This window comes from Bombina bombina, chromosome 7 (genome assembly GCF_027579735.1).
Source record: "Bombina bombina isolate aBomBom1 chromosome 7, aBomBom1.pri, whole genome shotgun sequence".
Taxonomy (NCBI): domain Eukaryota; kingdom Metazoa; phylum Chordata; class Amphibia; order Anura; family Bombinatoridae; genus Bombina; species Bombina bombina.
The window spans coordinates 507233876-507261762 of NC_069505.1; the positions used below are offsets into that span (position 1 = coordinate 507233876).

Below are 27887 nucleotides of genomic sequence, written 5' to 3' on the forward strand. Positions count from 1 at the left end.
GTCAGTACCATTGGTTGCAGGATAAAGTCGACCCACTGAGAGAGATGCTCCAATAAGGAGTGAATCCGACTTACAATGGGTCTTCCCTGAACATTAACCAATTTTTTTGGAACTTTTAAAAGATGGTGGAATCAGGGGGTCCTAGGAAATTTCACATCTAAATATTCCACCGTCTGGTCATCCAGAAACCCCTGCTCCCTACCATCTGTCTAAGTTCAAACCTGAACCTATTTGTTTGGTCCCTGTCAAGAACTGCATAATCATTTGTATTTTGCAATTGGCGATGTGCTTCGGTCACATAGTCACTTTTGTTCATGACAACAACCGCACCTCCTTTATCGGCAGTCCGTATCACCAATTGATGATTATTTTTCAATTCATCCAGAGCCCTTCTCTGTTTAACTGAAAGATTATTGCTGGTTGTGTGAGCACTTTTCTCTAATTGGACTAGATCAGCTTCTATTTTCTGTTGGAAAGTTTCCAACGCACTTCCCCTGCTGTGTATCGGATAAAATCTGGATTTGCTTTTGAAAGACTTACCCCTGTTCACTGTACCCAATGTGATTATAGACTCATTTTCAAGGGTCTGTAGTGCAACTATATCACACATTTCATCAAAACTTTGAAAACTGTTTAATGCAGTCAGGGATTGTGTGGCTAAAGCCTCCAGTCTAGTGTCATTTACCCCAAAATGCTTTTGCATGGTTAAATTTCTAATTAGACGATTTACGTCTAAAGGTGTTTGGAATACATTGAAGTTGGTAGTGGGTGAAAATATCATATTGCTGCACTGAAAGTTTTCCAGAGGAGAGATTAATCACAATATTTTTTATTATTTGTATTTCGTTTGAGGACGATTGCCTCAAAGTTGGTACCTCCCCTGGGTGTTCTGTGTTTTCTTCCCACTGTCTCCCTGATCTTGGGCCTGTGGAAAAACCTGTTTGAGGTCAGATTGTGGGATACCAATAGTAATGTGGGGAAGTGTACAGGGGCAGACGCAGAGGCAGTGGACCCACTTCCTTCATCTGAAGAGCATTCTACATCGCTCTCAGAAAATGAAAAAAAAAAAAAAACGTTGATCTGCGGCCTCTGTGGTTGCCTCTCCTTTGATTACCTGGGAATTGATAACGCCTAAATTCACCCCGCTGCTTGCAGTTCCAAATATAAACGAAATTTGTCTAATAATCAGACCTTTCCTTTAAGAATTTAGAATGTTTATGTTCCATGACCAGACTTTTTCCTCTCGCTACCATACCCCTTAAAATAGAATCCAACTTTTCAAATTGGGGTACACCTATACGTTTATCCATCTCTAATTGTAAATCTGTAATCTCTTTATTAATAACATTTAGCTGTTTTATCTTATAGTCTCTTAGCATCAACATAAGCCTGGATGAGCCTTCAGACAAAATGCTATTCCAATTATTGATAAAGTCCTTATCACTTGAGTTCACATAAAAGGTGGAAATTTGTATACCCTAAGGCCCCTTGGAACAATTTTTTCCTCCATGTATTTATTAAAGGCCCAGACATCCCATTGTGTTTTACACTCTTTTAAAAGTAGGGATTACATAGTCTCAAATAGGGTGCTCAAGGACAGAATACCTTTATCATCAGAGAAAATCTGTTTATATTCAGACATGTTGTTGCTTCTTGCTGTAGCAGGCATCAAAGAAAAAAAAAGTCTCTACTGGACCTGGTAGAAATTTCATGTATTGTAGCCTCCATCATGCAGTGTCCTGTTTCCCCGATTACACTGTTAACCACTCTTCGATACCTCCAGATGGTATCAATGAAAGCAGAAAAAAGAATAATAGAGTGGTGTCAGTTAATTTGTGTGTGTATCTACATGTGTAAGTGTATACTATGTAGTGTGTGTGTATCTGCATGTATACAGTAAGTGTATGCTATGTAGTGTGTGTGTGCTTCTGCATGTGTAAGTGTATGATATGTAGTGTGTGTGTGTATCTGCATGTGTAAGTGTATGCTATGTAGTGTGTGTGTGCATCTGCATGTGTAAGTGTATGCTATGTAGTGTGTGTGTGCATCTGCATGTGTAAGAGTATGCTATGTAGTGTGTGTGTATCTGCATGTATAAGTGTATGATATGTAGTGTGTGTGTGTGTATCTGCATGTGTAAGTGTATGCTATGCAGTGTGTGAATCTGCACGTTTAAGTGTATGCAATGTAGTGTGTGTATCTGCATGTGTAAGTGTATGCTATGCAGTGTGTGTATCTGCATGTATAAGTGTATGCTATGTAGTGTGTGTGTGTCTGCATGTATAAGTGTATGACATGTAGTGTGTGTGTGTGTATCTGCATGTGTAAGTGTATGATGTGTAGTGTGTGTGTATCTGCATGTGTAAGTGTATGATATGTAGTGTGTGCATCTGCATGTGTAAGTGTATGCTATGTATTGTGTGTATCTGCATGTGTAAGTGTATGCTATGTAGTGTGTGTGTGTGTGTGTGTGTGTATCTGCATGTGTAAGTGTATGCTATGTAGTGTGTGTGTATCTGCATGTGTAAGTGTATGCTATGCAGTGTGTGTATCTGCATGTGTAAGTGTATGCTATGCAGTGTGTGTGTATCTGCATGTATAAGTGTATGATATGTAGTGTGTGTGTATCTGCATGTGTAAGTGTATGCTATGTAGTGTGTGTATCTGCATGTGTAAGTGTATGCTATGTAGTGTGTGTGTGTATCTGCATGTATAAGTGTATGCTATGTAGTGTGTGTGTATCTGTATGTGTAAATGTATGCTATGTAGTGTGTGTATCTGCATGTGTAAGTGTATGCTATGTAGTGTGTGTGTGTGTATCTGCATGTATAAGTGTATGCTAGGTAGTGTGTGTGTATCTGCATGTGTAAGTCTATGCTATGTAGTGTGTGTGTATATCTGTATGTGTAAATGTATGCTATGTAGTGTGTGTATCTGCATGTGTAAGTGTATGCTATGTAGTGTGTGTGTGTGTATCTGCATGTATAAGTGTATGCTAGGTAGTGTCTGTGTATCTGCATGTGTAAGTGTATGCTATGCAGTGTGTGTGTGTGTATCTGCATGTATAAGTGTATGCTATGTAGTGTGTGTGTATCTGCATGTGTAAATGTATGCTATGTAGTGTGTGTATCTGCATGTGTAAGTGTATGCTATGTAGTGTGTGTGTGTGTGTATCTGCATGTATAAGTGTATGCAAGGTAGTGTGTGTGTATCTGCATGTGTAAGTGTATGCTATGTAGTGTGTGTGTATCTGTATGTGTAAATGTATGCTATGTAGTGTGTGTATCTGCATGTGTAAGTGTATGCTATGTAGTGTGTGTATGTATCTGCATGTGTAAGTGTATGCTAGGTAGTGTGTGTGTGTGTGTGTATCTGCATGTGTAAGTGTATGCTATGTAGTGTGTGTGTATCTGCATGTGTAAATGTATGCTATGTAGTGTGTGTATCTGCATGTGTAAGTGTATGCTATGTAGTGTGTGTGTATCTGCATGTGTAAATGTATGCTATGTAGTATGTGTATCTGCATGTGTAAGTGTATGCTATGTAGTGTGTGTGTGTGTATCTGCATGTGTAAGTGTATGCTATGTAGTGTGTGTGTATCTGCATGTGTAAGTGTATGCTATGTAGTGTGTGTGTATCTGCATGTGTAAATGTATGCTATGTAGTGTGTGTGTATCTGCATGTGTAAGTGTATGCTATGTAGTGTGTGAATATCTGCATGTGTAAATGTATGCTATGTAGTGTGTGTGTATCTGCATGTGTAAGTGTGCGCTATGTAGTGTGTGTGTATCTGCATGTGTAAGTGTATGCTATGTAGTGTGTGTGTATCTGCATGTGTAAGTGTATGCTATGTAGTGTGTGTGTGTATCTGTATGTGGAAGTGTATGCTATGTAGTGTGTGTGTATCTGCATGTGTAAGTGTAAGCTATGTAGTGTGTGTATCTTTATGTATAAGTGTATGCTATATAGTGTGTAAATGTATCTGCATGTGTAAGTGTATGCTATGCAGTGTGTGTTTCTGTGTATTTGAGTGTGTGTACATGTATATGTTTAGCTTCTGTTACTGTGCATTTTTTTTTAATATTAATGGAGAATGCAGAGAGCAGTTTTAAAGAATTTATAATTAAATGTCCAATTAAGATAAAAATATTTAGCACTGTCTATGCAAATTAAATACAGAGCTCACATAGCTATACCAGTGGTTTGAGCATGTGTTTGATTTGCTGCCTAAGAGTATTAAAATATATTAATATATTACTTTATTTAGAATTTTATGAAAGCCGAAACAATCATCTGGGGTTGTCATGTTCCTTGTTCAGAAGAGAATTGTCTGGTATTTTGGCACTGGACTGACCTTACTAAGCGGGATCAGACTGATATACTTCAGGAAAGTTCTACTGTGTAAAAAGCACAATTTGGCTAAAAGAGGCTGTTCCTGGGTGGTAAATCACCATAGAACAAGCTACTGAGCTGTTGTTCGTTCCTGGTATAGCGCTTCTCTTTCTATATGCATTTGCAATATGACCCTCAGGAAGTCTCCCTAAGGGAAACCATACATGGACTCCTTGTCCAATGTGCTTAGAGGAATGGGGCTGCACCTCACTGACGAGACCCAATAAAGGCCGAAAAGATTGTTTGGGGTTGTCATGTGCCTTGATCAGAAGAGGATTGTCTGGTATTTTGGCTGCTCCTGGGTGGTAACTTGCCATAGAACAAGCTACTAAACCGTTGTTTGTTCCTGGTAGAGTGTTTCTCTTTCTGTATGCATTATGACCCTCGGGAAGTCTCCCTAAGGGTAATAGGGGAAGCCATACATGGACTCCTTGTCCAATGTGCTTAGAGGAACGTGGCTGCACCCAATGAAGGCTGAAACCATCATCTGGGGTTGTCATGTGCCTTGATCAGAAGAGGATTGCCTTGTATTTCGGCTGCTCCTGGGTGGTAACTTGCCATAGAACAAGCTACTGAGCTGTTGTTCGTTCCTGGTAGAGTGCTTCTCTTTCTGTGTGCATTATGATCCTCGGGAAGTCTCCCTAAGGGTAATGGGGGAAACTATACATGGACTCCTTGTCCAATGTGCTTAGAGGAACGTGGCTGCACCCAATGAAGCCCGAAACCATCATCTGGGGTTGTCATGTGCCTTGATCAGAAGAGGATTGCCTGGTATTTCGGCTGCTCCTGGGTGGTAACTTGCCATAGAGCAAGCTACTGAGCCGTTGTTCGTTCCTGGTAAAGTGCTTCTCTTTCTGTATGCAATAGAGAACTGCTTGTTGTACACATGGACTGCACTAAAACATGGTGGCTTACGGTCATCAACAAACAAATTGAAAACAGAATTTATGCTTACCTGATAAATTACTTTCTCCAACGGTGTGTCCGGTCCACGGCGTCATCCTTACTTGTGGGAATATCTCTTCCCCAACAGGAAATGGCAAAGAGTCCCAGCAAAGCTGGCCATATAGTCCCTCCTAGGCTCCGCCCACCCCAGTCATTCGACCGACGGACAGGAGGAAAAAATAGGAGAAACCATAGGGTGTCGTGGTGACTGTAGTTAAAGAAAATAATTCATCGGACCTGATTAAAAAACCAGGGCGGGCCGTGGACCGGACACACCGTTGGAGAAAGTAATTTATCAGGTAAGCATAAATTCTGTTTTCTCCAACATTGGTGTGTCCGGTCCACGGCGTCATCCTTACTTGTGGGAACCAATACCAAAGCTTTAGGACACGGATGAAGGGAGGGAGCAAATCAGGTCACCTAAACGGAAGGCACCACGGCTTGCAAAACCTTTCTCCCAAAAATAGCCTCCGAAGAAGCAAAAGTATCAAATTTGTAAAATTTGGCAAAAGTGTGCAGTGAAGACCAAGTCGCTGCCTTACATATCTGATCAACAGAAGCCTCGTTCTTGAAGGCCCATGTGGAAGCTACAGCCCTAGTGGAGTGAGCTGTGATTCTTTCAGGAGGCTGCCGTCCGGCAGTCTCATAAGCCAATCGGATGATGCTTTTAAGCCAAAAGGAAAGAGAGGTAGAAGTTGCTTTTTGACCTCTCCTTTTACCAGAATAGAAGACAAACAGAGAAGAAGTTTGTCTGAACTCCTTTGTAGCTTCTAAGTAGAACTTTAGAGCACGGACTACATCTAAATTGGGTAGCAAACGTTCCTTCTTTGAAACTGGATTCGGACACAAAGAAGGTACAACTATCTCCTGATTAATATTTTTGTTGGAAACAACCTTTGGTAGAAAACCAGGCTTAGTACGCAGAACAACCTTATCTGAATGGAACACCAGATAGGGTGGAGTACACTGTAGAGCAGATAACTCAGAAACTCTTCTAGCAGAAGAAATAGCAACCAAAAACAAAACTTTCCAAGATAACAACTTAATATCTATGGAATGTAAAGGTTCAAACGGAACCCCTTGAAGAACTGAAAGAACTAGATTTAAACTCCAGGGAGGAGTCAAAGGTCTGTAAACAGGCTTGATCCTAACCAGAGCCTTAACAAATGCTTGAACATCTGGCACAACTGCCAGTCGTTTGTGTAGTAGGACAGATAAAGCAGAAATCTGTCCCTTTAGAGAACTCGCAGATAATCCTTTATCCAAACCTTCTTGTAGAAAGGAAAGAATCCTAGGAATCTTTATCTTATTCCATGGGAATCCCTTGGATTCACACCAGCAGATATATCTTCCATATTTTATGGTAAATCTTTCTAGTTACCGGTTTTCTGGCTTGAACCAGAGTATCTATCACGGAATCTGAAAACCCACGCTTTGATAGAATCAAGCATTCAATCTCCAAGCCGTCAGCTGGAGGGAGACCAGATTTGGATGTTCGAATGGACCCTGAACAAGAAGGTCCTGTCTCAAAGGTAGCTTCCATGGTGGAACCGATGACATATTCACCAGGTCTGCATACCAAGTCCTGCGTGGCCACGCAGGAGCTATCAAGATCACCGAGGCCCTCTCCTGTTTGATCCTGGCTACCAGCCTGGGAATGAGAGGAAACGGTGGAAACACATAAGCTAGGTTGAAGGTCCAAGGCGCTACTAGTGCATTCACTAGAGTCGCCTTGGGATCCCTGGATCTGGACCCGTAGCAAGGAACCTTGAAGTTCTGACGAGACGCCATCAGATCCATATCTGGAATGCCCCATAGTTGCGTCAACTGGGCAAAGATCTCCGGGTGGAGTTCCCACTCCCCCGGATGGAATGTCTGACGACTCAAATAATCCGCTTCCCAGTTTTCCGCACCTGGAATGTGGATCGCAGATAGGTGGCAGGAGTGATTCTCCGCCCATTGTATTATTTTGGTCACTTCTTTCATCGCCAGGGAACTCCTTGTTCCCCCCTGATGATTGAGATACGCAACAGTCGTCATGTTGTCTGACTGGAATCTTATGAATCTGGCCTTTGCTAGCTGAGGCCAAGCCCTGAGAGCATTGAATATCGCTCTTAGTTCCAGAATGTTTATCGGGAGAAGAGACTCTTCCCGAGACCACAGTCCCTGAGCTTTCAGGGATTCCCAGACCGCGCCCCAGCCCACAAGGCTGGCGTCGGTCGTGACAATGACCCACTCTGGACTGCGGAAGCTCATTCCCTGGGATAGGTGATCCTGGGTTAGCCACCAACGGAGTGAGTCTCTGGTCTTCTGATCTACTTGAATCACTGGAGACAAGTCTGTATAGTCCCCATTCCACTGTTTCAGCATGCACAGTTGTAATGGTCTTAGATGAATTCGCGCAAAAGGAACTATGTCCATTGCCGCAACCATCAAACCTACTACTTCCATGCACTGAGCTATGGAAGGACGAGGAATAGAATGAAGAACTTGACAAGCGTTTAGAAGTTTTGAGTTTCTGACTTCTGTCAAGAAAATCCTCATTTCTATGGAATCTATTATTGTTCCCAAGAAGGGAACTCTTGTCGACGGAGACAGGGAACTTTTTTCTATGTTCACCTTCCATCCGTGAGATCTGAGAAAGGCCAGAACGATGTCTGAGTGAGCCTTTGCCTTCTGAAGAATCATCTTGGGCAACTTCATTATCTGTGACAGTACTGTCCTTACTTTGTTTGGACGCTTTGGCACAATTATCACATAATTTAGAAGGGGGAGACACATTGACTTTCATACATATAGAACATAGCTTATCTGAAGGCACAGACATGTTAAACAGGCTTAAACTTGTCAGTAAAACACAAAAACCGTTTTAAAACAAAACCGTTACTGTCTCTTTAAATTTTAAACAGAGCACACTTTATTACTGGATATGTGAAAAAATATGAAGGAATTGTTCAAAATTTACCAAAATTTCACCACAGTGTCTTAAAGCATTAAAAGTATTGCACACCAATTTTCAGAGCTTTAACCCTTAAAATAACGAAACCGGAGCCGGTTACAGTTTTAACCCCTCTACAGTCCCAGCTACAGCCTTTGCTGCGACTCTACCAAGCCCAGAGGGGAATACGATACCAAATGACGCCTTCTAGGAACTTTTCCAACTATTTTCAGGTCCTCACACATGCATCTGCATGTCTTGCTCTCAAAAACAACTGCGCAGTAATGGCGCGAAAATGAGGCTCAGCCTACAACTGGGAAGGCCCTTCCTGACTGGAAAAGGTGTCTAACATAGTGCCTGACGTTAAAAAACGTTCCCCAAGTTTATAAATGTGAAAAACCAGCATAAACATGTATAAAATGCCCAAATAAAGCAATCGATTTTGCCCATAAAAGTGTCTACCAGTTTTATAGCCCATATTAAGCCCTTTATTCTGCTTGAGACTAAGAAAATGGCTTACCGGTCCCCATGAGGGGAAATGACAGCCTTCCAGCATTACACAGTCTTGTTAGAAATATGGCTAGTCATACCTTAAGCAGAAAAGTCTGCTAACTGTTTCCCCCAACTGAAGTTACTTCATCTCAACAGTCCTATGTGGAAACAGCAAAGGATTTTAGTTACTGTCTGCTAAAATCATCTTCCTCTCACAAACAGAATTCTTCATCTTTTTCTGTTTCAGAGTAAATAGTACATACCAGCACTATTTTAAAATAACAAACTCTTGATAGTAGAATAAAAAACTACAACTAAACACCACATACTCTTAACCATCTCCGTGGAAATGCTGCTTGTTCAGCGGCAAAGAGAATGACTGGGGTGGGCGGAGCCTAGGAGGGACTATATGGCCAGCTTTGCTGGGACTCTTTGCCATTTCCTGTTGGGGAAGAGATATTCCCACAAGTAAGGATGACGCCGTGGACCGGACACACCAATGTTGGAGAAATGGGTAATTATGTTTATTTTTAATGAACAAATTCCAGGAAGCGGCATTTGTCCCCTCTTGCCCCCCCCTCCAGATGCCAATGGTTGTGCTGCTTCATTATATCTGTCACTAAGAGATGGGGTCCCACCATTTGCGTGCCATGAGTCTGTCACAGATTTTTATCCACCATCTTACTGGTGACTTAATATGATATAATTGTTATCTTATCATTATCTGATTGGTTAGTTCCTTCCTGAAACGCTTAGGGCTAGACTGAGGTATGTATAAATATCTACTGCTTCCAGTGAAGACAATTTCAGTTTGACATTTCCTCTATGGGCCTTCTCTGGAAAACAATATTTTTTTTCTTGAGATACACAAGCAGTGCACATATGCAGCTGCGTTATTTCTAGTATTGTCGGCCCCTTGTGAAAGACCTTCATTTTCAGAGAGGAGGAGCAGGTCATTAGAGTATACTAACAGTTTCATCTCCATGTGTGGTTGAGCTATTCCTGGTGCTGTAGAGAATTCCTGAGCTGCGGCATTAAATACAATGAAAAACATTCAAGTGCAGCCCTTTTTAACCAATAAAAAAAAACACAGTCTATTTATTGCTCACCTTAACGGACCATGTGATTTCTGAAAATATACTCTTGATTGTGTTTTTATTTCCATTCTATCTCACTCTCTAACAATTAAAGGGACAGTAAAGTCAAAATTCAATGTTCATGATTTAGATAATGTTATTTTAAACACATTTTTGCCTTGTTCTTTTGGTATCTGCTATTAAAGAGTAAACTTAAGTAGTCTAGGGCAGAAGTGTTTGCAACTTCTGCCATAGAATAGTTCTGAAAATGGATGAGTTTCTAATTCTCAGAACTGGAAAGCCACTGGTTTTCAAAAATGTCCTCACGCCCCCCAACAGGCAAGATTTTGAGGATTACCTTGATGAAAGCAGGTAAAATAACCATGTTTATTAAACAGCTGATTATTTCACCTGTGCTCCAGTTCAGATATCCTCAAAATGTGTTAGGGAGGCCCGAGGACAGGTTTGAAAACCACTGGTCTAAGCTAACACTTCTACATATCTGCCCCCCACTGGCTTCGGTAGAAATACACTGCAATACAGCTCAATCTTTACTTACTAATATAATTAATTTGTCTAACCAAGTCTTCTCCAGACTCACGCTCGCATTGGCTCCTCCAAATGAGTAATGTGATGGGCGGAGCTTGGCAATTGAAAAACAATTGCAGGAAATAAGATGTTAATTTGTTTTAAAAATGTTTGTACTTGGCTGATATGTAATTTTATAGCAAGACAACAGAAAAATCAATGTAATGACAATGTGTTTAGTATCACTTTAAAGGTTATTTATCTATCTATCTATCTATGCATCTATCTATCCTATTATTTATCTATCCATTATCTATCTATCTATCTATCTATCTATCCCGTATCTATCTATCCATTATCTATCGTTCTCTTATCTATCTTTATATCTTTATCTATCTATTATTATTATCATTTATTTGTAAAGCGCCGCCAAATTCCGTAGCTATCTATCTCATATCTATCTATATATCTCTTATCTATCTATTTATGCATCTATCTATCCAATATTTATATATCCATTATCTATCTAGCTATCCATTATCTATCTATATATCTCTTATCTATCTCTATATCTCTTATCTATCTATCTAATATCTATTTATATATCTCTTATCTATCTATCTATCTATCTATGCATCTATCTATCTATTATCTATTTATCTCATATCTATCTATCTATCTATCTATCCATTATCTATCTATCTATCTATCTATCACATATCTATCTATCTATCTATCTATCTATTATTGACCTACCCATATCTATCTATCTATCTATCTATCTATCTATCTATCCTCTCTCACTCCCTATATTTCTCTTTGTAAGTATCTTTCTCCCTATACTCTCTCTGTCTCTCTTTTCCCCCTCTCTCTTTTTGTTTGTAAACCTCTCTCTCCTCTGTAGCTGACTCAGCTCCTGTCTCCCTCTGTCTCTCTACATCTCCCTTTTTCCTGCGCTCTCTCTCTTGCACTTTTACTTCTTCCTGTTTCTTTGTATTTTTCTTTACTCCCTTTCTCTTCCCCTCCTCCCAGTATTGTGTCCCTATTCTTCCCTCTCTCCCCCTCTCTCCAGTCTCAGGAAAGCCCCGTGTTTTGTGCGGTTGCCGGGCATGTTTATGTTACTGGCGCAGTTTGTTGTGCTATATCCATTGCATTAATAAAGCAGTTTGTAGGATTCTAGATGTGATCCCGTATATAACCAGGACAACATTAGACATGGGATTTCATAGAGACACCTCACTCTTTCCTGCCTCGTTATTAGTACAAGGATCATGTAGGGATCCCAGTCTGAGATATATACACACACACACTACTATTAGTGTTAGCAATATATATATATGAAGTAGAAGTGCACTCTCACTTAGTTAGCAGGGACAATGATATCCAGCAAAATAGCTTGGGTCTGAGGAAGGGGTGAAGACCCCGAAACGTCATTCTTTTTGAATAAACACTTAAAACAATTCCAGTGTGTGCAAGCTGTTTTGCTGGATAAATAAATATAAATATATATGTGTGTGTGGGGGTGGGGGGTTGCTGCGTATGTTTATAATATGTATAAATGTTTTAGAGAGATATAGATACAAACATGTACACTCAGACAATATAGTTGAGATTTCTACGTTTTATACAAATATAGAGACAATCAAATCTATTTACATACATATATGCGTGTGTGTGTGTGTGTATATATATATATGTATGTGTGTATATATATATATGTATGTGTGTATATATATATATGTATATGTGTGTATATATATATATATATATATATGTATGTGTGTATATAAATATATATATACACACATACATATACAGGTATATATTTGTGTGCGTGTTTACGTGTGTAACATGTATAAATGTGTATAAGTGTAATAGAGACATACATACAAACATGAAGACATGCATGATACAGTCCAGTTGTCTATGTATAATGCTTAATACACACACATATAGGTATCTATATATCTATACACATAGACATATACAAATATAGGCCAATACACAAATAAACACACGCACACATATACACACACATAGATAGATAGATAGATAGATAGATAGATAGATAGATAGATAGATAGATAGATACAGTGCTGCGTAATATGTTGGCACTGTATAAACAAACAATAATAATAATAATAGATAGACAAACACACACAATACAGTGTAGCTGTTGGTTGCACTCTGCCCATTCTGCCCAGTACTGGAGCTTGTCCAGCAGCACAGGGGTTAATAGCAGCAGGAAACTTTCCAATTTGAGAGTTGAGTTTCCCTCTTGCTCCAGCCCAGTCTGGGCCCTCTCAGCTGTGCCTCCCTCCTCCCTCCCTCTCTCCCTCCCTGCGCCTCTGCTCTTTCTCTCCCTCTCTCCTTTTCCCCTCCCAGCCTGATTTCTCAGTCCTAGATTCCCCTAACTCCCCTAGCACAGAAGTAAGCGCAGTGCCCCTGTGGTTAACTCTAGTGAGTGTACTCCTCTTTGTCTGGGAATCTGAGGAGAGCCGGCTAGATGAGCCTGTCTTTGTCTTGGAGTGTGGCTTTGAGGAGAGGGTCTGGAATCCCCTAGCTCAGGGAGGGGGTCCATGCTTGTGGTCTTTACATGTGGCTGAGGAAGGGATATTTTGGGTACCAGATGGCTTTCCTCTGACTGGGACATCATCCAACCTACAGAAAACTGCAGAGGTCAGGTAAGTCCATGATTGACATCTAAGGTTTTATACAGTGTGAGAAGCCGTCATGCAATATGATAATAAATAAATAATAATATAACATAAAGATCTATAACTTTCGTTAAGAATCAGGTGACAGTCACAGGTACCAATCCTCTAGGTACCTTGTATGTTGTAATATATACTATACTGTGGTGCACATTAGATTGTAAGCTCTTCAGACTAGTAGCTGTATCTCTCATTAAACCTTGTATAACTGATGTCATGTGTCTGCCTTACACTAAATAATGTTTTTTTTTATTATTATTGGGTCTTGATCTGAGCAATAATGTTTTTGCACTGGGCATGTTTAGGTACAATTGGCCGTGGAGTCTGTAATGCTCATGGCCTGGCAACTCCGTGGGAACTAGCGAGACAGCCACCTCCCCCCTGTGAGACACATCCCCCTGATTTAGGCTGCCTACCTAATTAATGATAGTGACCCTAAAGGAGATTGATAGTCCATTGATTGAGAATACCCCTGAAAATATGAGACAGGAACCAGTGATTAATATAGCTAAAGCCATGGGACGGTCTCTTAATAAGCGAGACTGCTAATGAGTGAGCTTGTTAAAGTGAGTGAGACTGCAAAACCAATGAGTGAGTGCAGAACTAATGAATGAGACTTAATTCACATGACTGGGACACCCTGTCAATCAGCAAGACTGGTCTACATATGAGGCTGATGGCTAAACCAATAATTGAAGTTGTTTCACAACAAGTGAGACTGCTGAACCAATGAGTGAGAGTGTTAAAACAATTCATGCTATGACCTGTCAACAAGTGAGACTGTTAAGCCAATGAGTGAGACTGCTGAACCAATGAGTGAGAGTGTTAAAACAATTCATGCTATGACCTGTCAACAAGTGAGACTGTTAAGCCAATGAGTGAGACTGCTGAACCAATGAGTGAGAGTGTTAAAACAATTCATGCTATGACCTGTCAACAAGTGAGACTGTTAAGCCAATGAGTGAGACTGCTGAACCAATGAGTGAGACTGCTGAACCAATGAGTGAGACTGCTGAACCAATGAGTGAGACTGCTGAACCAATTTGGGAGGCTGTGTAACCAACAAGTGAAACCACCTCTTAACATATAAAACACAATGAGTGAGATGACCTATTAATAAGTGAGACTGCCAGGCCAGTGAGTAAGACCCCTTAGATCTGGTATGTCTATAGCACACAGGTAACTCCTGGATATTAGTCTGTCACCTCTTATCACTCCCATGATCTTCCAATCAGATATGTCTGTCTCCCAAGATAGGTCCAGCCTGTCCTCCAGATGAGTCATGTCTGTTCACTCAGATCATTCTCTTCCCCTCCCCCAGATCAATTCTGTCTGTAACTCCAGATATAACTGATACCCAGCATCCATCTTGCTTGTTCCAAAGATCAGTCCTGTTATTCTCCCCCTATCAGCTACTTTAGATCATTTCTGATTCTGATTTCTTTGTCCCCAGATATGCCCTGCAAGTCCCCCAGGAAAGTTCCGCATGGCCCCCTGATCAGTCCTGTTTTGCTCCCCAGATTAGTCTTGCCTATCCCCCTAGATCAGTCCTGCATGTCCCCCCAATCAGTTTTGCCTTTGCCCCCCAGATCAGTTTTATCTGTCTGCCCACATTAGTCCTGCATGTTTCCCAAATCAGTTCTGCCTTTTTTCCCCCCTAAGACTAGTCCTGCGTATAACCCTAGATCTTTTCCACAGATTAGCCCTTTCTGTCAGCCAACATCAGCCCTGAAGTTCTGCCTTTTTCCCCTCAGATTAGTCCTGCATATCTCCATAGATCTGCACTGTCTGTCTCCCCATGTTTGCCCTGGCTGCCCCCTAGATTGTACCTGTTTGTCCTCCTGTTCAGTCCTACATATCCCCAAAAATTAGTCTGAATGTTCTAGATCAGTCCTACATATTCACAGATCAAACTAGTTTGTCCCCCAGAAAAAGTCCTGTGTATGTCCTAGATCAGTCCTCCATATTCCCAGAAAAGTTAAGCCCTGATCCTACATGATGCCAGATTAGTCCTGCAATCATTATTTGTAATGCACAGATCCCCCCCCCCCCAACCTATACAAGCAGTACAATAAAAAAAAGGAACACAGACTAAAATAGAAGAATTACAGGAACCTGCTCAGTAGGAAGTTTTGCATGTCCCCCAACTCTGTCCATTCCCATCTTCCTTTAGATCAGTTCTGCACATCCCTCAAATCAGACCCTTCTCTTCAGATCAGTCTCTTCCGTAAAGTACTGTGCCCCCCAGATTAGACCCTCCCCTCAAATCAATTCTGCATGCCCCAAGATCAATTTCTTCCCTTCAGATCTGTTCTGCGTGTCCCCCAGATCAATTTCTACCCTCCCCCTCAAATCAATTCTGCATGCCCCCAGATCAATTTCTTCTCTTCAGATCAGTCCTGCATATCCCCCTAATCAGTGCTCTCCCCTCAGATCAGTCCTGCATATCCCCCTAATCAGTGCTCTCCCCTCAGATCAGTCCTGTATATCCCCAGATTAGTCCCCTCCCTTCAGAGCAGTCCTGCATGTCCTCGGATAAGTCCCTTTTACTCAGATCTGTCCTGTGTGTCCCCAGATCAGTCCCCTCAGATCAGTCCTGCATGTCCTCAGATAAGTCCCTTTTCCTCAGATCTGTCCTGTGTGTCCCCAGATCAGTCTCCTCAGATAAGTCCTGCATGTCCTCAGATAAGTCCCTTTTACTCAGATCTGTCCTGTGTGTCCCCAGATCAGTCCCCTCAGATCAGTCCTATATGTCCTCAGATAAGTCCCTTCAGATCAGTCTTGTATTTCTCTCAAATCAGTCCCGAATATTCCCCAGGTAAACCCCTTTACCTCAGATAAGTCCTGTATGTCCCAGATCAGCCCCTTCCGTTCAGTTCAGTTTTGCATACTCCCCCAATCAGTCCATTCTTGTTAGATCAGCCCTATAAGTTCCCCAAGTTAGTTCCTTCCCTTCTATTCATATCAGTCATTTGTCCCCCAGATCAGTCCATTCCATTCATATCAGTCCTTTGTCCCACAGATAAGTGCCTTCCTCTCAGTCCCCAAGATCAGTCACTCCCCCCCCCCCCCCCTAGGTCAAGTATACTTGTACTCCCCTGAATCATTTTTTGCTACTATTTTCAAAGTACTGTGATATTGCCGGCCCTCATAGAAAATCATCCACTACACAGATCACATGAGAACAATTACAGGTCATATGAATTCTGTATTATTAGATTTTAAAAAGGCTTCAAAGAATTAGAAATATATACATATAAATGATTCAACCTTACAAGTACCAATTATGAGATCTGCCCAATTAAAGGCCAGTTATAGTGGAAAAAGGACATGCTCTTTAACTCATTAAGAGCATGTAATTTTAACACTAACGACCATGCAATGTTTTGCTTTTTACTTTTCCAAAGGGGTTAAACTCATAGTTAAAGTACTGCGTGGGAGCTCCCGAGCAGACATGGATGCTCGTCCAGTCAGCAGCTGTAGCTGCATAGCTGGGTAATGCCATTTGCATTGTGCCATGAACAAAATGCGGGTGACGATAGGTGCTGAAGTAACAGAATTCCTTTCATATAAATACACATATATAACAGCTGGAGTTTCTGAGACATAAACCAACTAAGATATTTAAATCAGACCTGCGTAATTATGACCAGCTATAAATTGCATGTCCTATATACTTTACTTAGTAAATGCTGTTGTCTTATACAATGCACATAAATCCAAGGCATAATAAGTAGTGTTAAAACTGGGAGCGCATTAACTGACGCATTTCGCCATAGCTTTCTCAAAGGTGACTGAGACATATACTGGTTAATGACATAATGAAAAGGTTCAAGCCTATTCATTCGTTTATATCCAACCTGGATATGTAGGGCTTGAATAAGAAATGACGCCTTTTTACATAATTAGAGGGCACTAATGTCATTTTTTTCTATATACATTGCTGATTGAAACGTAAGCTCTGTAGTGCAAAAGATCTGTACCCAAAATAAATGTTTTAAAAGCACTGTTTTATTTAGTTTTTTAGTTCACGGACATAAAAATACATGAAATATTTATATTTTTCTCCTCTTCTGTGTCCAGTTTGGGACAGATATAAATGAGCTCCTGCAATGATCAAGCAAGTGCTCTGTAGCATGTTGCAGGGTCAGTGTCCTGTCATTTGAACGATGCACCCCTTTCTCTTTGGGGCACAATTCTCAGAGTTAAAGAAAACTGGCAAAATATATTCCAAAGATTTTTATTTTTTGTGTGTGAACATAATTAAATCATTTATGGGGGATCACATTTTGCGTTTAATACAACAACTTTCCAATTTACGCCTATTTTCAAATTTGCTTCATTCTCTTGATATTTTTTTGTTGAAGGAGCAGCAATGCGCTAGTGGGAACAAGCTAAACACATGATTGGTGAGCCAATGACAAGAGGCATATAGATGCAACCACCAATCAGCATCTTGCTCCTGACCCTACCTAGGTATTCTTTTCAACAAAGGATACCAATAGATCAAAGCAATATAGAAAATAGAAGAAAAGTTGTTTAAAATTGCATGTTCTACCTGACTGTATACCCTATCTAATTGTAAAATGAGTTTCCACACCTCTGCTAGTAAACTAAACAGGGGCAAAAGCTTTCCATGGAAGCACTCCAGTAAAAACTTCCATGGCGGCAACCAGCCCTCGGTTCACACAGGCAGGATGCTAGCTGAAAAGAGCAAAGAACCAAACTGCTTCACCACAGCAAAGTATAGAAAAAAAACTATGTGGCACGAAACGCGTTAGCCTACTCATTACTCCATTCCTGTGTATATATTTTTAAATGAGCAATAATAAAGTATTTGTTTTTTAATTGTTCCCTGATGCGCAGCCAGTTTTTCTATACTTTCCATGGAAGCACCTGAAATTTCTCTGCCAGGTCTGCTATATATTCTCTAAACATTTCCCTCAACAGATTTCACTGTTTTTCTCTAAACTAAAAGGGGGTGAGATTGAGTCAAAATACACAGAACACCAATTACCCTCAAAGAGAAACACATGAATATGAAAATAAAGGGAACTGTAAAAAACAGGATTATCTGATTTATATTGGCTGTATTTAAGTTTTTAAGTGAGCCCCATACTCCCTGCTAACTTCGCTTTCCCCCCCCCCCCCCCAGCGTAGTTTCTCTTTGAAGTGAATATTATTATTTTCTATGGGAGACATCTCGCAACTTGCAGGGACAACCGCTTTTTTAGAGAATTCCCTGAAGACAGCCCCTCCGAGTGTCAAAATTGAACTTGCATTATTCAGATAGGGCATGCAATTTTTTTGCGCTCTCTCCCCCTTCTCTTTTAATCTCTCCCCCCTTCTCTTTTAATCTCTCCCCCCCTCTCTTTTGCTCTCTCTCTCTCTCCCCTCTCTTTTGCTCTCTCTCTCGCCTCTCTTTTGCTCTCTCGGTCACCTCTCTTTTGCTCTCTCTCTTTCTCTCCCCCTCTCTTTTCTCAACTTTCCAATTTACTTTTATTATCAAATTTGCTTTGTTCTCTTGGTATTCTTTGTTGAAAGGTAAATTTCATATGCTAATTTCAAAGCCCTTAAAGCTGCCTCTTATCTCAGTGCATTTTGACAATTTTCACAGCTAGACAGCGCTAGTTCACGTGTGTCATATGGACAACATTGTGCTTGCTCCCGTGGAGTTATTTATTAGTCAGCACTGATTGGCTAAAATGCAAGTCTGTCAAAAGCACTGAAATAAGGGGGAGTCTTCAGAGGCTTAGATACAAGGTAATCACGGAGGTAAAACGTGTATTATTATAACTGTGTTGGTTGTGCAAAACTGGGGAATGTGTAATAAAGGGATTATCTATGTTTTCAAACAATACAAATTCTGGAGTAGACTGTCCCTTTAACTAATCTGATCCCAGTAGTTACTTTTTGAAAATAAGCATTTAATCACTTTTGGAAGCATTTAAACTATCATTTTGTTAGGAAAGTTGTTTTGCAGGCCAGGGGCACACTCCTTGAAATATCTCTTTAACATGTCTGTTATTTTGTCTGTGATAGTTTATGACCCCCTGCACTGCTCAAGCATGTTGCAGAGTAAATATTCTGACGTCTGCAGGATAAACACTTTAGCCTTTCTACAAATGCTCTACTGGTTCAGAGCTGAACATGACTGATGAATAGCTGCTACGCACGTATGCCACCCCTGATTGACAGTGCTGTTCTCCAAACCAGTAGCGCATTGCCACTTTGCTACGGTTTGGAATATCCATAAATATATAAATGAGTATAATACATTTTGAAATACTCCTTTTTAGATGGAAAAGGGGAATATTATCATGACAATTTAAGTTTAAGAGATATTTAAAAATATAATAAGATATCTGAGTGTAGTAAAAAAACTTTGCAATATATTTTCCTACAATAATTAGTTTTCTGAATTCTAGTTTTTTTCTACATAGCAATATGAACTTGTTTGTTGGAATCTAAGTTTTCCTCTCATCTACCTCCTCTGCTGTGGACAAATAAAAACCATGGCCGGACTGTTATCCGAAGGACATATGTCCGACGGATAATATTTCGACAGACAAGTCGGATAACAGTCCGGCCACGAGATAGATTCGATAATATAGATTCGATAGATAGATTCGATAAATAGATTCTATAGATAGATTCGATAGATAGATTCGATAGATAGATTCGATAGATAGTTAGAGTATTACCCAGACATAGAACCACAAGACGTGCGGGAGGGGACCCATGGTTAGGTTCCCAAAGGGGGTTGCGGTGCCCCATGCTCCGATTAGAACAGAGCACTCTGGAGCGTATTTGCCCTCAGCCGAACGCAGAACATGCTTCGACATTCTGTCTGTCGGCATTCTGTCCGAGAACCATAAAAACAGATATAATCCAGGTAATAAAAGAGAGTTGCAAACAAGGCTATGAGGAAACCCTGTAAGATAATGACTTTTACAATCTCATATTACACATATCCTTATTGGTAAACTCTCCTTTATTGCCTGTTCTATACTGTTAGTGACAGTCCCTCATAATAAGTGACACTCCACTCACGATTAGTTACATATCTTACAGTAAAAAGTAGCACTCCTTTCACAATGAATGAGACTCCTGAATTTTGTGGGATTGTCATAGTTTGGAAATCAGTCCACTGTCACTCCTGCGTCTCCTTAGGGCCTGATTTGCTGCACACTACATAGTCACACCCCCAATTCACCCAATCCGTACACAATTATATCCAACTCCTGGTACAGGTCCGCCTCCGCCCACTCCCTTGACATGACTGTACACCTGGTTACTGTGAAGCCATCCTAGATCTCCATGACTAAGGCCCCAGCCTCCCCATACTGGATAGTCTCAGAGAAATGTTGGAAGGTAATACAAAGTCTGGGGACTGAGTAAATATGAGGCCTCTGACCTTTCTTCTGCTTGGCATCTGGCCAGACACTTCCTGGGCCTGTTGAAGACGAACATGACCCTTTTTTTCTTCTGTGACGCATACCCAGCTCCTAACCTTCTCACAGTCTGCGTCACCATGAAACCATGCAGAAATAAATTATATGTACCCTGGGTGTCCACAGTTGTATGGCAAAAAGTCGCCCAATACTTTCTTTTAATTTATTTCTTGTTATGTCATTTCCTTTCCCATGAAAGAGATATGCCTGTAGCTTTGTCCCCAGATCACATGGCTGGATCTGTCCCAAGCTCTTACCAGGTATGTTAGCGCACAGGTGTCAGTAAAGAAACAATGTGTGGTTAGACTTGGTAATAGCTAACTAGGGGTGGCATATATCATGGTATTACTCTTTATTTATTTAATATATTATCATTCCTAGACATGTACATTTGGGGACGAATGCTAAAATTAACACATTTTCACCATTGTTTCTATTTGTCAGAAATATATTAAACATCCCTTAAACAAATAAATGAATGAATGTATGCAACAACAAAAAAAATGTTGATATCTTCCTGCAGTTAAAGTGATGGTAAACCCAAGCGTATAACAAAAGCTAGGATTTATCAACACTAAAAATAAACATTAGTTTTTCTGTCATCGTTTCCTAAAAACTGACGTTAAACTCACCCTATCTGTAAGGCAAGTAGATGGCTAACAGCGCCCCTGGCCGCCCACAGCACATTGCTCTTCTCCAATGAGGTGATGTTTCCACCTCTAGACCAATAGCCATGCTAGGATGTCAGTTGACACGCACAGCTATTGGTTTAGAGGTGGAAACGTCACCTCATTAAAGAAAGTGCTGTGCCGTGGGCGGCCGGAGGAGCTGAGTTAACGATATACTTGCAACACAGATAAGGTGAGCGTAACGCTGTTTTGTATACGAAACAATGAGAGAAACTCATGTTTCTTTTTAGTGATGGTAAATCTTAGCGTTTGTTATACGCTTGGGTTTACCATCACTTTAAAAAACAGTTATTCTAGATACAGGAAATACTTTTTCTACAGATCGGAAAAGGCTTCAAATTTATACTATTCAATAACAATCCATTAAAATCAGATGACTCCTGTGTCAGCCAATGAACGTGCAAGTTATTGGCCAATCCTGACTCCATTAAAGGGACATTAAACTGCTGTGCACAACTACATAAGAACAGTAACTATTTACCATGTTATTGTATTTCATCCTGTTCCTGCAACTCTTTACAAATCAGTTCTCCTGTTTCAATAGATTAAAGGTGTCACATAAAAGGTAGCAAAATAAATACTAAAGTTATTTTGCAACGTTGTTTTTAAACTTTATGCCCCAAAGAATAAAACAAGCACCTCTGTCTATGCAGGAACCAACCAAGAGAGGATCTGCTTTCTTTAGAAAGTAATGGGGGCCCTGTGTGAGGCAGCTTCTAGAAGTGAACTATCTAATTTGGTAGCCTGTTGAACACATGTAAGTCAATCACAAGAGGCACATATGTGTAGCCACCAATCAGCACCTAGCTCCTGAGCCTACCTAAGTATGCTTTTCAAAAAAGGATACAGAGAAAACAGAGAAAATGAGATAATAGCAGTTAATTGAAACGTTGTTTGAAATTGTATGTTCTATCTGAATCATGAAATAATTTTTTTAGGTTTGATGTCCCTTTAACACATTAGAGAGCTTGTGCCGTGCATCAAGACAATCTGACATACGCAGCAATTGAAAGACAGATCAGTGCAGAGGTTAAAGAATCACTGAATACACTAACAGCTGCAAGAAAACTGCAGAAAACGCCCAGTTCAGCCCTCCTGTAAGCACTGTGAGATTCATTCTACATTAACAGCAATAGAAAATAAATAGACTAATTGTATTCTAAATGCACTGTTAAATGCAAAATACAATTTAATAAGTTTAAAGGGAAAAACATTTGATCTCATACTTATAGTTAAAGGGACATTAAACACTTAGAGATGGTAGACTTGCCCATAACCTCTTCTCCTTTAAACGTTCCCTAAAGACCTTTCTGTTCAGGGAAGCTTATCACCTGACTTATTAACAAACTAACTTCACTTAACTAACAGTTGCCCTCTATCTCCTCACTAATATCATTCTCACCTTTGCAGTCCCCACCTCCTGTTTGCCATCCTCTTACCTATCTAGATTGTAAGTTCCCACGGGAATAGGGCCCTCAATCCCCCCTGTATTTGTCTGTAAAATTATGTCTTTTATCGTATTGTTTCTCCATTGTACTGTTATCCTTGTACCCATGGGCAGCGCTGTGTAATCTGTTGGCGCTTTATAAATAAAGAATAATAATATAATAATGTAAAATGATGCATTGTATATATAAAAATAACTCTGAAATATACTTTCATTATTTATTTTGTCCCCTTTTCCTGTAATTCCATTCTGAAATTGAGAGCTTTTCAGTTCGTGTTAGAAATGGAAGTGCAGAACACTGTTATGTTCAACACAGCCATTGGCTGCACACTCTAGTGACCTATTTATAACTGACCCTAATTGGCCACAGCAGAGAAGGTAACCTAAGTTACAACATGACAGCTCCCATTGTTTTATAGACACTAAAACTTTACACTTATTTTGTCAATATTTAAACAGCTAATGAAACGTTAAAAAAAATACATCTACATGCTATTCTCAGACTAATCTTTTATTTGAATGCATCATTCTCTCTAGCATTTATTTAGTGTTTAATATTCCTTTAAAGAAAATGGCATTCTCTAGTCTAAGTCATTAGAGCATGTATTTTTACAACGAGCGACCCTTTAATTCTATCTGTTTAACGTACAAAGGGGTTTAAAACATAGTAGAAAAACTGTGTAACTAGCGCTGGTGTCACAGTGTCAGTTTCCGCTCAGGACCAGCAGTGCTCTGTGGGTCCAGAGCAGTATTTCTACTATGAATTTAACTCCTTTGCGAGGGTTAAACACATCATATTGAAAGGTTGCTAGTGAAAAATTAAATGCTTTAACAAATTAAAGCATGTCATTTTTTCGATTACAATGGCCCTTAAAGGGACATAAAACCCCAAATTTTTCTTTCATGATTCAGATAAAAAACAATTTTCAATTTTTTTCCAATTTACTTTTATTATCAAATTTGCTTTGTTCTGTTGTTATTCTTTGTTGAAGAGATACCTAGATAGGTAGCGTGCACATTTCTGGGGCACTACATGAAATTAAATAGCGCTGCCATCTAGTGCTCTTGCTAATGTATAACTTTGTTGCAAAACTGCTGCTATATAGTTCTACAGACACGTGTACGCTCCTGAACGAACTTACCTGCTTTTTAACAAAGGATAACAGGAAAACAAATCAAATTAAATAATAGAAGTAAAATGGAATGTTGTTTAAAATTGTATTCTCTATCTGAATCATGAAAGAAACATTTGGGTCCCTTTAAATAAACTCTTTTTTCTGTTTTGCTAGGGACCTTGTAGTTATTCTGTGTCCCAGAGATCACAGGATAAATAAAATGTAATGCATGTGGGACAGTGTATGTATGTGCATGTGTAAGTTAGAGTATATGTACGTGTGTTTGTCACGGTCTGATTCACTGAGGCTTTTTCTCAGGCTGCAGAAGTTTTTGTTTGAGAGCTTTTATGATATCTGATCCAGAAGAAAAATTGGAAGCGTTACAATTTTTTTTTTTGGTCTTAATGTTACAGAGTTTGGGAGGGTAAGAAGAGAACAAGCCCAATTTTTGTGTGTGTGAGCTTACAGCAGTAAGAGGGTGTTAGGTATGATTCCAAATATCCCCATATTGTTAACTGGGACTAGAACATCAGAGGGCAATGCTGGGGGGGGGAATCTGGATATTGTAGTCTTTTCCATGGGTCATATTTAGAGATCCTCAGATATAGGCCCTGATGACTGAAAGTGCTACAAGCCTGTGAAATATTCCAAGCTACCGACAAAGGTGTTTACTATACATGCCATCGGTTGGCGATGCTGGTTATAGATAACACTCGGCATCGCCGCCCATGTTGGCGATGTATAGTAAAGGATCCTTTGAAATAGAACTACCGTGCCTAACAACTAATCCTAATACCTCTAAACCGAAGTACCCCACGATCGCAAACTAACACTACACTAATAGAGATCTAAACCGCCACATACCCACCACAAGTCGCTAACTATTAACCCTTATACTGCCACATACCCACCGCAGGTATCTAAACTTTTACCCCTATACCGTCACATACCCACTGCAAGTGTCTAAACTATTAACCCCTATACCGCCACTAGCCAACAGCAAGTACTATCCTATTAACCCCTATACCACCACATACCCACCACAAGTATCTAAACTATTAACCTCTATACCACCACATACCCCAAACGCAAACTAACCAAACCTACTCTACCTGACACATATACTCCCCCCCTAAACTAAACCCCATAAGTTACTTTAAAAAAAAATCAAGCTACAAAAAATATTTTTACACCTAATCCGCCACAACCCCTAAACGAAACCCCCTAAAAAAAAATCTAAATTACAATAAAAAAAAATCTAAATTACAATAAAAAAAAGTTACAAAAAATATTAAACTACAGCATCCAAAATAAAAAATCCACCATTATACCTAACACTAATCTACATGCCTCATAAAATAAAAGCCCACCCAAAACAAGAAAGCCCTAAACCCTAACCCTAAAATAAATTAAAATAGCCCATAAAAAAGGGCCTTTTGTAGGGCACTGCCCTAAAGATATTTCAGCTCTTTTTCAATAAAAAAACAATTACAAAATCCTGCTCAATTAGTGCCCCTTTTAAGAAACGGCAAACCGGGGCTCAATTCTGTTTTGATGCTGAATTCCAGGAGCTTGGCTAGGCCCTCTGGCGGTTGGCTTCCAGCGTTTTAGCACATCTTTGTGACACATTACTTAAACATTGATGATAACTTTAGCTTTAAAGTTATAATGGGAAGGTTTACTATTTAGTATAGTATATTATAGTGAGTTATTTTTTGATTGTAGGCAGTATGTGGAAGTTTGCTAGGGCGTTCCAGCAGCGTGTAGGTTAGGTGTGACAGAGGTGTAGTTGGTCAGGGAGTGTAGGTTAGCTCTGACGTAGGTGTAGGCGGACGGTGGAGGGTAGCGAGGCGGGGCAGGGGAGTGTAGCTTAGGCATGACGTAGTTATAGGTGTTCAGGACGAGTTAGCGGGTCATGTTAGTGGGAGTAGCCTGCGCTTTGATTCGAACACATCAATGCAAGATCAATATGTTTGAATCAGCGAAGTGCAGTTTGCGAGGAGGGTAGCGGCCATGTTTGTCTCGCCAGCTATCAGCTGTCAAGACTACATCGCTTGAGGTAAGTAGAATAGGTGTAGTAAAAGTTAGATCCTGCAGGCAGTATTTGAAGTGTGCCTACACTGAAACTATTTTTAGTTTCAGTGAGCGCACTGTCTGTAGACACACTTCAAATAGGGCCCCCCCAGCCACAGCAAAAATGCAGACGAGCGATGTGGGTGGTGACGTCACGCTCCCATTGGCTTCTATTATGTTACGTTACCATCACTGGTTGAAATTTACTAAAGATGTTACACTCCCATCCCTGGTTGTAGTTACTACAGGAGTTACACTCTCATCACTGGTTGTAGTTACTACAGAATTTAAGTTACCATCACTGGTTGTAGTTATTACAGGAGTTATGTTACCATCGCTGGTTGTAGTTACTGCAGGAGTTACACTCCTATCACTGGTTGTAGTTACTACAAGAGTTACGTTCCCATCACTGGTTGTAGTTACTACAGGCGTTACGCTCCTATCATTGGATGTAGTTACTACAGGAGTTACACTATCATCACTGGTTGTAGTTATAACAGGAGTTACACTACCATCACTGGTTGTAGTTACTACAAGAGTTACACTACCATCACTGGTTGTAGTTTCTACAGGAGTTACGTTACCATCACTGGTTGTAGTTACTACAGGAGTTACACTACCAACACTGGTTGTAGTTACTACAGGAGTTAAGCTTTAATCACTGGTTGTAGTTACTACAGGGTTATGCTACTATCACTGGTTGTAGTTATTACAGGAGTTACACTACCAACACTGGTGGTAGTTACTACAGGAGTTAATCTTTAATCGCTGGTTGTAGTTACTATGGGGTTACGCTACTATCACTGGTTGTAGTTACTACAGGAGTTACACTCCAATCACTGGTTGTTTTTACTACAGGAGTTACACTCCCATCACTGGTTGTATTAACTACAGGAGTTACACTCCCATCACTGGTTGTATTTACTACAGGAGTTACTTTACTATCAATGGTTGTAGTAACTTACTACAGGCGTTACGCTCCCATCACTGGTTGTAGTTACTATAGAAGTTACACTCCCATCACTGGTTGTATTTACTATAGAGTAAGTGTGCATGGTAAGTGGTGTATATGTGATACACATTGTGTTTGTGATAAGTGGTGGATATGTGTGTAACATGTGGGAGTAAGTGTGCATGATAAGTGGTGTATATGTGATATACATTGTGTTTGTGATAAGTGGTGTATATGTGATATACATTGTGTTTGTGATAAGTGGTGAACATGTGAGCGTAATATACATTGTGTTTGTGATAAGTAGTGTGTATGTGTGATAAGTGTTGTACATGTGTGTGATATGTGGTATGTGTGCCTTTTGTGTCCTTGTACATAGGGTTGGATGTCTGTGTAATTTGTTTGACACTGTTTAGGCAAAGAAAGAAATATAAACTGACTGCCTTTAAATGTTCCTTATTATAGCTCAAATTAGGTCATTCAAAACCTTGGATGAATATTTGGCTAGGTTGATGAGATTTTGTTTCTCGGCTACATTCAGATTTATTTATCCATCTGGCTGATGACATCTAGAAACAAAGGAAGAGCAAATATAGGAAACATTACCTGAGGAACAAAATATTTAAGCTACATATTGGAAGACTTTCAAGCTAATCTGTTCACAAAAGGAAATACTAAATATTTGACCAAACCTTATAATAACAGTGCTACCTGTGTGACCCTTAACCCAAATATACTAGTGAGGACAAGAGCAGAGGGAGAGACAGTCTCAACAATAACCAGGAGTTTATATGTTAATTATTGGTGCCAAATGCCTCTGTATGTATTTTTGGTCAGTGGATAGTGTCTATACTGTTCACACACCAGATGGCTAAGGGTCTCCACATCTGTCTGTGAGGGTCTCTTTATCTGCCTCAATACCAGATGTCTCTGAAAGTCTCTATAACTGCCTGTTACACTATATGTCTCTAAGGGTCTTTATATCTGCCCCCAAAACCAGATGGCTCTTAGGGTCTCTATATCTGCCTCTAACACTAGATGTCCATTAGGTTCTCTATACTTGTCCCCACAC

General features: G+C 40.1%; 1 protein-coding gene across 2 annotated transcripts in view; it reads left to right on the plus strand.

Moving 5' to 3' along the window:
- Positions 1 to 12725: 12725 nt before the first annotated feature.
- Positions 12726 to 27887, plus strand: part of PLEKHG2 (pleckstrin homology and RhoGEF domain containing G2) — a 135590-nt gene continuing 120428 nt past the window's right edge. For both annotated transcript variants that reach the window (XM_053721721.1, XM_053721722.1), the window contains exon 1: positions 12726 to 13055. The gene's annotated coding sequence lies outside the window, so the exon portion shown is untranslated. The remainder of the gene's footprint in view (positions 13056 to 27887) is intronic.